At 43.6% G+C, this 15,044-nt stretch overlaps 1 protein-coding gene across 1 annotated transcript in view; it reads left to right on the forward strand.

Annotated features, from left to right (window-relative positions):
• The window catches only part of si:dkey-69o16.5 (Alpha-aspartyl dipeptidase-like), a 24,953-nt gene that overhangs the window by 2,072 nt on the left and 7,837 nt on the right, over positions 1–15,044 (forward strand). The gene's annotated exons all lie outside the window — the stretch shown is intronic.

Below are 15,044 nucleotides of genomic sequence, written 5' to 3' on the forward strand. Positions count from 1 at the left end.
ATATATACATACATAGATACAAATCAAATTACAAAAAGACTTTATTAATCCCAGAGGGAAATTAAATGTAACTCATCATCCTGGTTTCATTAAAGAGTTGTTCTAGATGCTGATGCTGTGGGCAGGAAGGATCTCTTGTAGCGTCTGTCTTACAAGGGATCTGAAGAAGTCTCTGGCTGAAGACATATATATATATATAAATATTAAAATAGATTAATGTGTATATGCATAAACAAATATAAAGTTCTTGTTGTAGGTTTTGGTTCTTTGTTAAAAACAAAAATTAAGGAGTATACAGTTTTTCTAAAACTACAGCCACTAAAAAACGCAGCATATGTGATAGAAGCACAGCAGCAGTGTTTGTTTTGCCATTTTTACACGAACCTGGTAATAAGGCATGTCTGTACATTAAACAAACGAATAATTATTAATCCATGTTTATTTTCAAATCAACACTTTAACGTTCACTTGTATCTAAGGAAGGCTGGGGAGGTAAAAAAGATTAAGGGGTGGAATTAGGATAAGTTACAGCTCATGAGGTACTCCATCAGAGCATCTCTGACACCTCGGCCCTGCTCTCCATCTTGTGGGACAGAGACCAGGACGGGCTGTGCGGCTGGTTCTGCTTCAAGGTCATCGAGGTCATCCATTTTGGTTGTGTGTTGTTTTCCAGCTCTTCTTCTAATACATGTTAGTGGTGCTTAGAAAAGAGCTTAATGTAGCACTACCGCCACCAGCTGGTAAGGTGCGTTGATATTAATAATCCGCCCACTAGAGGTGAACAATCCGCCCACTAAACGGGAACTATAGGCAAAGTGGAGACACAAAAATAGAGGTCCCACTAGAACCGGACACAACAGGCTACAACAAGAACCAGACCTGTGGATACCAGGCTTTAGAGACCTGAGACACGTTCACTTGGCATAATAGCATTTTTACTATGCATTGTAGTGAGCCTTAACCTTATTGGGGTAGACTTAGCTTTAAGACTATTACACACATCTTGGTCAATGAACACTGTCACTTTGGGTGTCTAAAAATGCATAAACAAGCTTTTCTGTACCTGAATGTTGCTCTGACGAAACCCATACTGGTACAGTCATGGACGTGCATATGTACTGTTCATTGGTTTCTGCTTTGAGAGGCATGGTAGTTGTAGCCTGTTCTGTGTTGGTCTGAATTGGATATATAGCTGATTTATCGTTGTCATAGTTGAAGTCGTGCAGACATGTGGGTTGTTTTTTCTTACACACTTCACAGCCAAGTCTGTAACAACAGTCCTTTGCACTGTGTCCGGGTTTGAGACAGCCATTACAGTTTTTTATCCTTTATGTATTTCCTTCGTTCTTCAAGTGATTTGCCTTTAAACTGTGGGCAATTGTGAAGTTTGTGTCCATTGTCTTGACAGAGCATGCATGGTGGTTTAACATTTTTGACCTTTGATTTGTGTTTTCAGTCTCTGTGTGTAGATCACTGAAGGTGGGCCTTTTTTCCTTTTGGTAACTTTTACCAGTGATTGTAGTAAAGTCTGTAGAGTGGAGAGCCTGAAATGATGTGATTGGGTTGCACACGATTTCTGCTTCTAAGGATATAAACTCTGCAAAATGCTTTAAATTGGGAAACTTTCCACTTTCTTTCATGAACTGCGTAGTTTGACGATTCCATCTCGCAGCTGCCCAGTCTGGTAACTTTTGAACAAGTTTTTGGTTCTCCTCACAATTGATGAGAATGTTTAAGCCTTCGATGTGTGGCATAGCCTCTTGTTTTGACATGTTTGAATGAAATCAGCAAATGACCTAAATCCTGTAGAGTCCTTTGTTTGTATCTTTGGCCATTTTGCCAGCCTTTATCTGAACGCTTTCTGTGCAACAAATGGATGCCCATACCTTTGGTTGAGGCGTTCCCATGCATTCTGTATGTGTCACTGTCGTTTCTGTAGATCCCATCAAGTGTTTGTTGAGCTGAACCTCCTACATATTTCTTAAGGTAGTGCAGCTTGTCAGCAGGTGAGATGTTCCTTTTATCGATGAGTGCAGCAAATGAAGCTTTCCACTCATTGAACTGTATTGGGTCACCTGTGAACTTGAAGGGCTCTGGCATTGGCAATCTGTCCATGGATACACTGTCCTGTACTGCTTGGGCTAAATAAAAGACACCTGCTTGTGGAGATGAGGTGACTACATTACTGTTAGGAACTTGAATGGGAGCAGAAACTGTGGGGGCCTTCTGAGCTGCTCTGCTAAAGTCAACAGTGTGAACACTGCTGGCGGCTGTGGCTGAGTGGTTAGAGCAGTCGTCCTCCAATGCGAGAGTTGGGGGGTTCGAATCCAACAGCAGTCACATGCTGAAGTGTCCCTGGGCAAGACACTGAACCTCTTATAGCCTCTGATGTGTGTCCCATCGGTGTATGAATGTGATAAATCACTGATTAGTCTCTTTAGAATGATTTGTTCAATTAGCTTTGCAGAGATCTAGTAGAGTGCTGTATGAATGGGTCAATGAGGCACAGATTGTTGTGTAATGCGCTTTGAGTATCTTGATAAGATAGAAAGGAGCTATATAAGTACAGTCCATTTACCATTTATTTCCTGATCATAAGTCATTAGTCTAGCTCAGACCTGGGCATTGTACGGCCCCAGGGCCACATGCGGCCCTTTGGTTGACTCTGACCGGCCCCCGTAAGGGGAATTACAAAATACATATGTAAACAAATGAAGTTAACCAAATCCAGATATAGATCCTCTCTCACTGATGATGTCAGCTTTGCTTCACATCTCCACCTTAGACCTTCAACCTGACTTTAACATTTCCGTTAAAGCCCAACAGAGACTAAACTTCTCTCACTAAACAAGAAAAAAGAACTGAAAAACACCAAATGAGATGTTTAGACTACAAATGTAGGCACGTAAAGAACCGGGACTCGAAATCACAGTTCAGTGACGATCACTATTATATGATGTTTCATAATATTTGAAGTACAAAGACAATATTGTGATATATTTACAAAGCTAAGAACTTTTTCCAGCAGTATATAAAACTCAAAATGAGTTTTGGGGTGAATGTGACTGAAAATGATCATTAATATAACGTCACAAATGGTAAAAATGTTAACAGTTTACCATTGTACTGGGAAATTTAATTGAATAAATGACTTTTTTGTAAGGAAACCGCGCTTTTTCGTTGCTTAATCATAACAAATACTCTTACCAGCTTGTTAAAACAGTGCTATGTACTGCTTTTAATAATGAAATACTATTATTATGCAGTATTGAGTTAAGTTGAAATCAGGTCTCTCTTGTAAATGAGTCCTCGAGGCTCAATGGGATTTACCTGTCTAAATAAAGGTTGAATGAAAAAGTCATTTGTGCAGGCCCTCCACAATATTTGTTGTTTCTCATGTGGCCCCATGGAAAAAATAATTGCCCACCCCTGTTCTAGCTCATGCAGCCTTCAACTCCTTTTCAGCCTTTAGTCTTTCTAACTCACGTTTTTGATATTCAAGCTCCTTTCTTTGCCTTTCCTCTAAAAGTTGATTTCTTCCTTATATTTTTCCTCGTCTAATATTTTTTTTCATTTAGCCTTTATTTATACAGGTAGTCTCATTGAGCCACGAGAATTCATTTTCAAGGGAGACCTTTTTAAGGAGCAGATGGGGGTTATGGGCCTTGCTCATTGGCCCAAGGTGGGGCGAATGAGGGTGGGGGCAGGTGTGGGTGCTTCACCTACCCCACCCACATTTTAGATGTTGTCGGGACCGGGGCTTGATCCGGCGATCTTCTGATCACAGGCCCACCTTCTCTAACCTCTGCGCCACCACTCCCCCGTATAATGCCTCATACGCTACTTCTTTGGCTGCTAATTCTGATGCAACCTCTTACCCTCTTACTACTTACAGTAAGATGGCGCCTGTGTACATGGCTTGCAATCCACCTCTGCTGATGGTGTTCGTATTTTTGGTGTTTTTTTCATTTCTCATCTGTGAAGTCAACGCTCTGCTGGTGTATGAACGAAAACAACTTTTGGATCTTCAACTTTGTGGCACCAACGTCGCTTATTTTGATCATTATGAGCGTAACTCTGGACCCCCACTGTCCCCCCGCTCCTGGCGGACGTGCCTGCTTACTTGCAGCGAGGCGCGCACCTGCCTCCCCGGAGACATCGCTCCAGACGCCGTGGAAAACGCGCTGGCCGGCTGGTGAAACTGAAAGCCCTACTTGCTGCCTCTGAATCATCCTCTCCAGCTGATGGTAAGCGTTTTCACCTCCGATCCTGGCGCTGTACAGATCCTGTGGCGTGCTGTCTGGTCCCGCTGTCGGGGTCTCGTCATCACATTGGGCCTGTGCGCGGCTGGGTTTCCTGCCGGAGGCGCGCGTCTAACTCTGCAAATCTGAGGCCGCTGGACTGGACACTGCAACCATCTCCTCCTGTGGTGGATTCTACGAGGATGGCCCTGATAAATGCCAGATCGCTGGCTAATAAAACTTTTATTTTGAATGACTTTTTCTGCTGCAACCGACTGGACTTTCTTTTCATCACTGAGACTTGGATCTGCCCTGGTGAGTTCAGTGTTTTTCTGGAATTACTGCCTCTGGATTGTTCTTTTTTCAATGCTCCAAGGACAACTGGTCGTGGTGGAGGATTATTGGCTGTTTTTAAGAAACATTTGCACTGCAGACAGCTCCATGTTCAGCTAATTATTCAAGTTTTGAACTGCTCTGTTGTGAGCTGGGCCGCTCCAACCCAGTTCTGTGTGCTATTTTTTACAGACCCCCCAGATACCATAAACAGTTTTTAAATGAACTCTCTGACTTTCTAACTGGTGTTCTGCTCCAATATGATCGGGTTTTGATTTTAGGAGACTTTAATATCCACGTGTGCTGCCCTGATAAACCATTAGCTCAGGACTTTCTAGACCTCATCCAGTCCTTTAACTTTGTGCAGAGTGTTGTTGGTCCGGCTCACCAGCAGGGCCACACTCTTGACTTAGTTTTAAAGCATGGTTTGTCTGTTTCTGATTTAGAAATTGGTGACACTGTTTGTTCTGACCACAAACCGGTTTTATTCAACACCTCTTTGATTTGTGAACCTGCACATCCCCCCACACCCAAACCCTGTAGGATTTTTAACCCTTCCACCGCCACACTCTTCTCTTCCATCTTTGCAGGTAATTCTGTTTCAGACTCTGAACTCTCTGCGGGTCTTACTACAAAGGAGTTGCTTTCTCAGCATCAGGAGGTTTGTGTACAGATCCTGGACTCAGTCGCCCCGTTAAAGCTCAGGAATCGAAAACGCACGCCCCACCCTTGGGTAAATGAGACCACAAGAGAGGCAAGACGCCTGTGCAGGAGAGCTGAGCGTAGATGGAAAAAAGATAAACTTCAGGTGTCTTTTGAGATGTTAAAATCATGTTGGAAAGCCTATCAGACCATCGTTAAACAGGAGAAAAACAAATATTTCTCAAAAATTATCAACTCAAACAGTCACAACCCCCACGTTCTTTTCAACACCATTAACACCATTCTAAACGTGCCTCAGTCTGCCACCATTGAGGCCTCTGTTGACACCTGTAATAAGTTTGTCAGGCATTTTGTTGAAAAGGTTGAGTCGATTAGGTCATCAATTCCACACTCCACAGCCGACCCTTCAGTTCTTGTCCCCTGCTCTGCAGTCTTCAGTCACTTTGAACCATCTCACTCTAATTTTTAAATGATGTAGTTGGTCTCATGAAACCCTCAGGCTCCCCTGCTGATCCCATCCCTGCTGCATTTTTTAAACAGGTTCTACCATCAACTGGACCCTCTGTTCTTGCCATTATTAACAGCAGTTTGGCTACAGGTGTGGTCCCTGATGTTTTAAAACATGCAGTGGTAACTCCATTAATTAAAAAACCCAGACTTGACCCTGCAGCTTGTTCAAACTTCAGGCCAATCTCAAAACTTCCATTTCTTTCTAAAATCTTGGAGAAAATAGTTTTTAGTCAACTAACCAGGTTTTTGAATGTAAATGGAATTTTTGAGATTTTTCAGTCAGGATTTAAACAACTACACTGCACCGAGACAGCTTTAGTAAGGGTCTGTAATGACATTCTGCTAGCGAATGACTCTGGTCAGTCTGTGATCCTGGTACTCCTCGACCTTACTGCTGCATTTGACACTGTTGATCACAGCATCCTTATGTCATGGCTAGAACACTGGGTTGGGATTACAGGGGTGGCGCTAGAATGGTTCCGTTCGTATCTGGGTGACAGGAGTTTCTGTGTTAACTTTGACAATCATTTTTCTGCTTCTGTCCCTCTTTCCTGTGGGGTCCCACAAGGCTCCATTCTTGGACCCCTTCTGTTCTCATTGTATCTGCTCCCCTTGGGGTCAATCCTGAGGAAACATGGTATTTTGTTTCACTGTTACGCCGATGATTCTCAGATCTATCTGCCTTTAAAACCAAACAGTTCCTGCTCCATCCACCCTTTGCTAAAATGTCTTGATGACATCAAGACTTGGATGGCTGCAAACTTCTTGAGTTTTAATGATCAGAAGACTGAGGTCATTGTGTTTAACCCAAGCTCTACCACTGTCACTGATCCTGTAAACCTGCACTCCCTTCAGCCACATCTAAAGCAGTCGGTTACCAATCTCGGGGTAGTGTTAGACTCTGACTTTAAGTTTAATAAACAGATCAACTCTGTTCTACAAAAAAGCTTCTTTCAGCTAAGGCAGATAGCAAAGCTTAAGTCCGTTCTGTCCAGATCCGACCTTGAAAAACTAGTCCATGCATTTATTACAACCCGGCTGGACTACTGTAACTCGCTTTATGTTGGGGTTAGTCAGGCTTCACTTTCACGTCTCCAGCTCGTACAAAATGCTGCAGCTCGGCTACTAACAGGAACTCACAGGTTTGAGCACATTACTCCGGTTCTGTCCTCTCTTCACTGGCTTCCTGTACGTGCCAGAGTTGATTTTAAAATTCTCCTGCTGACATTCAAGTGCATTAACGGCCTTGCACCCTCATACCTCTCTGACCTTCTTCATCCTTATGCTCCTTCTCGGGCTTTGAGATCATCAGACCAGCTGCTTTTGGCCGTACCAAAAACCAGGCTGAAGCTCAGAGGAGATCGAGCGTTCTCAGTCGTGGGCCCTAAACTTTGGAACAATCTACCCATCAACATTCGACAGGCCACCTCAGTCTCTGCTTTTAAATCTCTCCTAAAAACACATCTATACTCACTGACATTTAACACAGGGTGATTGGATTTAGATCTAGTTTTTCATTGATGCTGATTCTGTTTATGCTTTTGTTATTATTCCTATTTAACACAAGGTCATCAGATCTGATTTAGTATTTCATTGTTTCTGACTGAGTTTATGCTTTTTGTTATTATTTCCTTGACTTTTGACACAACGTGATCTGATTTAGTATTTCATTGTTTTTAATTATGTTTTCGGTTTATATTTTTATTCCATGTGCTGTAAATATATCTTGCTACTTTTTATTTGATGATGTGATATTTTTGTTAAGCACTTTGGTAACAGTTTCTGTTTTAAATGTGCTCTATAAATAAATCTGACTTGACTTAACTTGACTTGAACCTCTTTTTTTTTACAGCTACTACTGACCTTGCAGAGTATGACTTACTAGCAGTAGAGTGTTTACTTGAATGCGCGACCGAGGAACTGTAAATAGATTTAGCATAGTCTGGATCTAAAAGCTCACGGAGAATTATCTTCACCTTGTCATTATCATAATCATATACACCTGAGATTCTTTCATGTGCAACTTTGCAATTTGACTGTTTGTTATATCTCCTTTTAATTGTTCTCCTCTTGTACGTACTTGTTTTTTCCATTCATCATAAACTCTGAGAAGCCGTTTTTCCTTTCTATGGACCTCCTCTTCCTGATATGCTTGCATCTTTTCTGTAGGCCTCCTTTGATGAACGGAGCATGAAGGCTCCTCTTCCTCTTTAAAAGAGAGTTTTTCCTTTCCACTGTTGCCATTGTGCTTGCTCAGGATGGGAGACTGTGATGAAGTGAAGATTCAATGAGTCTGCTGGCTTCCTTAGATAGAGAACTTTACTAATTGTCTTTTCTATGTATGTGAATGTTTCTGTAAAGTGCTCTGGGACAACTTGTTGTGATATGGCGCTATGTAAATAAACTGAATTGAATTGAATTGAATTGGACTTCTTGTGGACCCACCACCTGCAGGAAGGGTCATAAAAGTCAGGTGCATGATACTATGGGCAGTGGCTGAAGGTGAGGACCTTGGCACTCTGACCCTGGCTTACCAAAGCTAGCTCTTGGGACATGGAATGTAACCTTTCTGGTAGGGAAGGAGCCTGAGCCTGTGCGCCAGTTTGAGAGGTCTAGATATAGTTGGGCTCACCTCGATGCACAGCATGGGCTCTGGAACTGATCTCCTTGAGAGGGGTTGGACCTTATTCCACCAGCTGAGGTGGGGGACATTGAGTCTGAGTGGACCATGTTCCACACCTCGCTTGTTGAGGTAGCTGCCTTAAGCTGTGGCTGCAAGGTTGTCGGTGCTTCTCGCGGTGGTCATCCACGAACTCGGTGGTGGACACCCCGGGTTAGGGAGGCTGTCAAGCTGAAGAAGGAGTCCTATCGGGCCTTGTTAGCCAGTGGGACTCTGGAGGCAGCTGAGGAGTACCGGAGGGCCAAGCGGTGTGCAGCCTTGGCTGTTGCTGAGGCAAAAGCTCAAATGTGGGAGGAGTTCGGTGAGACCTTGGATAGAGACTCTTGGTTGGCTTTGAGGAGATTCTGGCAAACCATTAGGTGGCTGAGGAGGAGAAAGCAGCACTTTACTAACACTGTGTTCAGTGAAGGTGGGCTTTTGTTGACCTCAACCAGTGATGTCGTCGGGAGGTGGAAGGAATATTTCTCGACTTTCTCAATCCCACCAGCATGTCTTCCATGGAGGAAGCTGAGTCGGGGGACTTTGGGGTTGATCCGTCCATAACCATGGCTGAGGTTGCTGAGATAGTTAAAAAGCTCAGAGGTGGCAGGGCTCCAGGAGTGGATGAGATTCACCCTAATTTCCTTAAGGCTTTTGATGTTGTGGGGTTGTCTTGGCTGACATGCCTTTGCAACGTCGCATGGACATCAGGGGCAGTGCCACTGGACTGGCAGACTGGGGTGGTGGTTCCCCTCTTCACAAAGGGGGGCCGGAGGGTGTACACTAATTATAGGGGCATCGCTCTCCTTAGCCTCCCTGGTAAGGTCTATTCAGGGGTACTGGAGAAGCGAGTCCGATCGTTGGTCGAACCTCAGATCAAGGAGGAACAATGTGGGTTCCGTCCTGGCCGTGGAACACTGGATCAGCTCTTTACCCTCACTTGGGTCCTTGAGGGGTCATGGGAGTTTGCCCATCCAGTCTGCATGTGTTTTGTGGACTTGGAGAAGGCATTCAACCGTGTTCCTCGGGGTACACTGTGGGGGGTGCTCCGTGAGTATGGGATTAGAGGCCCATTGTTACGGGCTGTTCATCCCTATACAAGCGGTTTGAGAGTTTGGTTCGCATTGCCGGCAGTAAGTCGGACCCCTTCAGGGTGGGAGTTGGACTCCGCCAGGGTTGTCCATTGTCACCGATTCTGTTCATACCTTTTATGGACAGAATTTCTCGGTGCAGCCAACTGGCAGAGGGTTTCCAGTTAGGTGGCCTCTGCTCTTTGCAGATGATGTGGTCCTGCTGGCGTCATTGTGCCGTGATCTCCAGCTCTCACTGGAGTGGTTCACAGCCGAGTGTGAAGCGGCTGGGATGAGAATCAGCACCTCCAAATCTGAGGCCATGGTTCTAAACCGGAAAAGGCTGCATTGCTCTCTTCAGGTCGAGGGTGAGGTTCTCCCTCAAGTGGAGGAGTTCAAGTATCTTGGGGTTTTGTTCACAAGTGAGAGAAGAATGGAGTGTGAGATTGACAGACAGATTGGTGCAGCATCTGCAGTATTGCAGACTCTGTACTGGTCTGTTGTGGTGAAGAGAGAGAGCTGAGCTGTAAGGCAAAGCTCTCTGTTTACCGGTCGGTCTATGTTCCTACCCTCACCTATGGTCATGAGCTCTGGGTAGTGACCGAAAGAATGAGATTGCGGATACAGGCGGTTGAAATTAGTTTTCTCCGCAGGGTAGCTGGACTCTCCCTTAGAGGTAGGGTGAGAAGTTCAGTTATTCAGGAGAGACTTGGAGTAGAACCGCTACTCCTCCACGTCGAGAGGAGCCAGTTGAGGTGGTTCGGGCATCTGGTAAGGATGCCTCTTGGGCACCTCCCTAGAGAGGTGTTTCGGGCATGTCCAACTGGGAGGAGACCCCTGGGAAGGTCCAGGACACGCTGGAGAGACTAAGTCTCTTGGTTGGCCTGGGAACACCTTGGTATCCTCCCAGAAGAGCTGGAAGAGGTGGCTGTGGAAAGAGATGTCTGGGCCTCCCTGCTCAAGCTGCTGCCCCTGCGACCTGACTTTGGAATAAGCCGAAGATAATGGATGGATGAATTGAATTGGAACCGTGGAGCTGGAACCTTGAAGTGGCTCTCACTGAGTGGTTGATGCTGAGTGTGGGTGAAGCTCTTCTCAGCTTGGGGTCAAGCTCTTACTGTAGTGTCCCCCGGTTGAAAAGATGGTCTCTCAAACTGATGGTTCACAATCCCTTTATTGAACAGCCTTGCATGTGAACACACCGTAATATCTACAATATATACAAAATAAAAATGCTATTAGTAACTCAAAACAGTATGTTGCCTTTAACCTTTCCTGTAAAAAAAAAAACAAGACACACCATATTACAACTTTCTGTGATTTTATATAACATACAATATTGAAGCTTGTAACCCTTTGCATTATAAAACATGAATAAATTACTAAAGGACATGAGCCCCATCTAGTGGGCAAAACTAAACCATTGCGCTTAGTAGCAACGTATATACAGTACTCTGTGAAATATAATTAAATGTACATTTAAAAACAAAACTTCAGTACCAACCTTGTTCCCTCATCAACCAGCTTAAAATAACACCTTAATAATGCACCTTTTCCTTTTAACTGTGCAGCACTCTTTCTCTCTACACATGGGAGTTCACGCCTGTGGTTTGTGCCTGTGCTGTACGGTTTGCAACACTTAATTTAAGACATGTTGTCGTTCTATGCCTTTCAAAATAAAAGCCTTGGCTGTGTCATTGATGCAACAGAATAATAAATACTTATGAACCAATTTATGACAAAACAAAAATTAGAAAGGTAAGTTACAATCATATCTCTCCAGTTTTAGCTTCTTTCCACTGGCTCCCTGTCAAGTCCAAAATTGAATTCAAAATCTTATTTCTAACCTACAAAACTCTCAACAACCTAGCTCCATCTTATAAAGTTGTCCCTCGCTACTTCGTGGTTCGTTTATCGCAGACTCATTCTATTACGGTTTTTCAAAATGAGAGTGGACATGATACACAATTGGCTGATTGATGGATGAGCTGCACAATCAGCATGAAACTTGTATCTAAAATAAATTATTTTAAATTGTCTAGCACCTCCTGCACCTTTGTGCAGCCCATACTACAGGATAAACTTCCTGCTGCAGCTGATCAGCTGTTCACCATGCAGAGCAGAAAAGTGGGCGCGGCCAAGAGCGCTTGCAGGTGGCAAAGAGCAGAGGAGGCAGGGAGCTGAAATCATGACGTGCTGTGTCTTTTAGAGCGTTTATAGTTTAGAAGCATTGTTTAGAATATTGCATGAGTGTGGGAAGGGTTTAAAACGTCTTTACACCCCCCCCCCCACACACACACATATATATATATATACCAAAATAAACTACTTCTTGTATTATTATTCCTACTTTGTGGTTTTTTACTTATCGTGGGGCATCAGGGTACAGATCCCCCATGATAAATGAGGGACTACTGTATTACAGATCTTATTTTTCCATATTTTCCTAACAGAGCACTTTGCTCTCAGACTGCAGGTTTACTTGTGGTTCCTAGAGTTTCCAGAAGCAGAATGGGAGGAAGATCTTTCAGTTCTCAGGCTCCTCTCTTGTGGAACCAACTTCCAGTTTCTGTCCGTGAGGCTGACACATTATCCAGTTTTTGATCGGACTTAAGACGTTTCTTTTTGATAAATCCTGTAGTTAGGGTTGGCTTGTTATGCTGTCTTACGAGGACGAGAGGTCTGCTGGGTCTGGGTGGATGGATTGGCATCTGCAGCCAGTTTCTTCGGATCTGTTATGGGACGGACTGCTACAAGAGATCCTTCCTGCCCAAAACTATCAGCATATAGAACAACTCTAATGAAACCAGGATGAGCTACAACAACAATTCATTTCCCTTTGGGATTAATAAAGTATTTTTGAATTGGAATTTGAATTAAGCTTACTTAAGCTAGACTACTGGAGGACAAATTGACCTAATTTCTTTAAATGAATTGTTACAATTTAATAGTTTTCATTTGATACTATTTCTATCTTAACATGAGTCTTGATCTGCCATTGTGTATCTGTTCCTCTCAAACCCAGCCGGTTGAAGCAGATGGTCCGCTTGTCCTGAGCTGGTTCTGTTAAAGGTTTCTTCCTCATGAGGGAGTTTTTTCTTTCCACTGTCGCCTTCATGCTGGTTCAAGATGAGAGTTAAACTCAGAGCTGCTCCTCAGATGAATAATGCTTAATTATTATTTTGTATATGAATGTTTCTGTTCAGTCCCTGAGACGATTCTGTTGTGACTTGGAGCTTTAGAAATAAACTGAATTGAATTAAATTGAATCACTAAAGCAGTCCTTCTCAAATAGTGGGGCGTGCCCCCCTGGGGGGTCCGGGGCAATGCGGGGGGGGGGGGGGGGGCGTGTGACCCTAGAAAACATGCTTTTTTTGCCGCAGGGAGTATTTTTTTTTTTTCACCATTCTCATTTTGTCGTGTGCATTCCTAATAATAAAGTTATGAACAAATATGGCTGCCTTGTCATTTTGGGGGCCATGCATGAACCATGTCTCTCCTCTGCTGCTGACACGATAAATAAACTCCGACCGTCACCTCCTCCGTCCTCCGCTCCTGTTTTCATGTCCATGCGCTCTGGACTTTTCATGTCCATGCGCTCTGGACTTTTCATGTCCATGCGCTCTGGACTTTTCATGTCCATGCGCTCTGGACTTTTCATGTCCATGCGCTCTGGACTTTTCATGTCCATGCGCTCTGGACGTCACTCACAGCACATGCAACAAAGAGTAAACTCAAGCACGAGCGACACCTGCCCCTTCTTTCCTCTTTTATGTTGACAAAATGTTTTAGTTTTATTGATTGTTTGTCAAAGCACAGTTTACAGAAGTAATGTTTAATAAATGTTAGGACTGTTCTTTGCTAACAAAATTAATTCACCTCCTCAGTTAAGCTGCTGTTTTTTGATGATCTGGACGTTTGTCACCCACAGCACGCAGGTGACAAAGAGTAACTCAAAGCGAGAGGGTTACCTGCTCCTCTTTCTGCTTACATGTTGACATTTTTTTTAGTTTTATCGATGAATGTGCTCATTGATCTGGACTTCCTCATTTTGATAAAAAATAATAATAATCTGCATAAATTGTTTTATTCATTTTTGTTTTGTAGGTCAAAGTGTTTTATACAGGTCCTTCTCAAAAAATGAGCATATTGTGATAAAGGTCATTATTTTCCATAATGTAATGATAAAAATGAAACTTTCATATATTTCAGATTCATTGCACACCAACTGAAATATTTCAGGTCTTTAATTGTTTTAATACTGATGATTATGGCATACAGCTCATGAAAACCCAAAATGCCTTAAATTAAAGTGAAAACAGGATTTCATGATAAAGCTGGCACAGTTTATTTTATTTTTTTAATCTTCAATGCTAAAAGAATATATATATATATATATATATATATATATATATATATATATATATATATATAATATTATTTTTTTTAATTTTTTTTATGACCAGCTCTGCTGGTCTCACACGATCCTCTCCTCCGGAGACAGGACGGGCAGGCGTCATCTTCCCAGCTCAGAGCTCAGCTGGTGACTCACAGAGGCCGTTGCCAGACCCCAACCTCACGTAATCATGAAGGCCCGACCCGCGCAGACAGGCGGACAGAGACGGGTCTGCGACGAACGGTGGAAGCGATTTTAAAAAACATTTTACGTGTTAAAAAAAACAAACCTTTTTTTTTAATCACTTCAGCAATTTTTTAAAACATTTTTTTGTATAAAAAAAAAAAATTAGTTTATTTAAAAATCGCTTCCACAGTCCGTCCCAGACTGTCCAGTCCGCCTGACTGCCGGGTGGGATCGGGATTCGTCCTTCATGATTACGCGCGGCCGGGGTCTCGCAACGGCCTTCTGCGAGTCCCCATCTCCAACTTCGCAGTGACCTACGGAGCTCTGAGCACACAAGGCTGGTATCCGGAACCAGAGCCTCCGAGTCAGCACATGAAGAATCTTCCGCTGTGACCAGTGGAACTCGGAGCCAGGGAGATGATGCCCTGCCCAGCCTGGCGCTCTGAGGCTCCGGAGGGAGGATCGGGGTACACCAGCAGAGCTCCATCCAGCTTGCTCTGAATTATATCGTTGGCCACCAAGCACAAAAAACGCCAGCACGTCGGCATTAAACCAAGATGTTGTCAGTATTGTTTTTAAAATCTTTAAAATAAGTCCAGCCGCTGCTCCAGTCCGAGAAATTGCAAATGGCGGATCATTGTTTTGAAAAGTTTCTGAAGGATCCAGTGACTCCGCCCCCGACTCCGCCCCCGACCAATCAGTGACCGTCAGTGTTCTGACGTCACGTTTTAGTACCTCTTCGTTCGGGTTAGAACCACAGAGCCAAGGGTACTGAAAATAGTAACAGGTGCTAAGTACTGGTACTAATGGAAAAGCCTCAGAACCGGGCCAAGTAGGGTCCAGTCGGCCCGTACCGGTACTAATGGAAAAGGGGCATTAGTGATGTAGTTCATACTTTTATTTCTCTTCAGTTTGGCAGTAACAGCACAGAGGATGAAAACACACACACACACACACACACACACACACACACACACACACACACA

Source organism: Nematolebias whitei, chromosome 13 (assembly GCF_014905685.2).
Source record: "Nematolebias whitei isolate Nwh7 chromosome 13, NemWhi1, whole genome shotgun sequence".
NCBI lineage: Eukaryota > Metazoa > Chordata > Actinopteri > Cyprinodontiformes > Rivulidae > Nematolebias > Nematolebias whitei.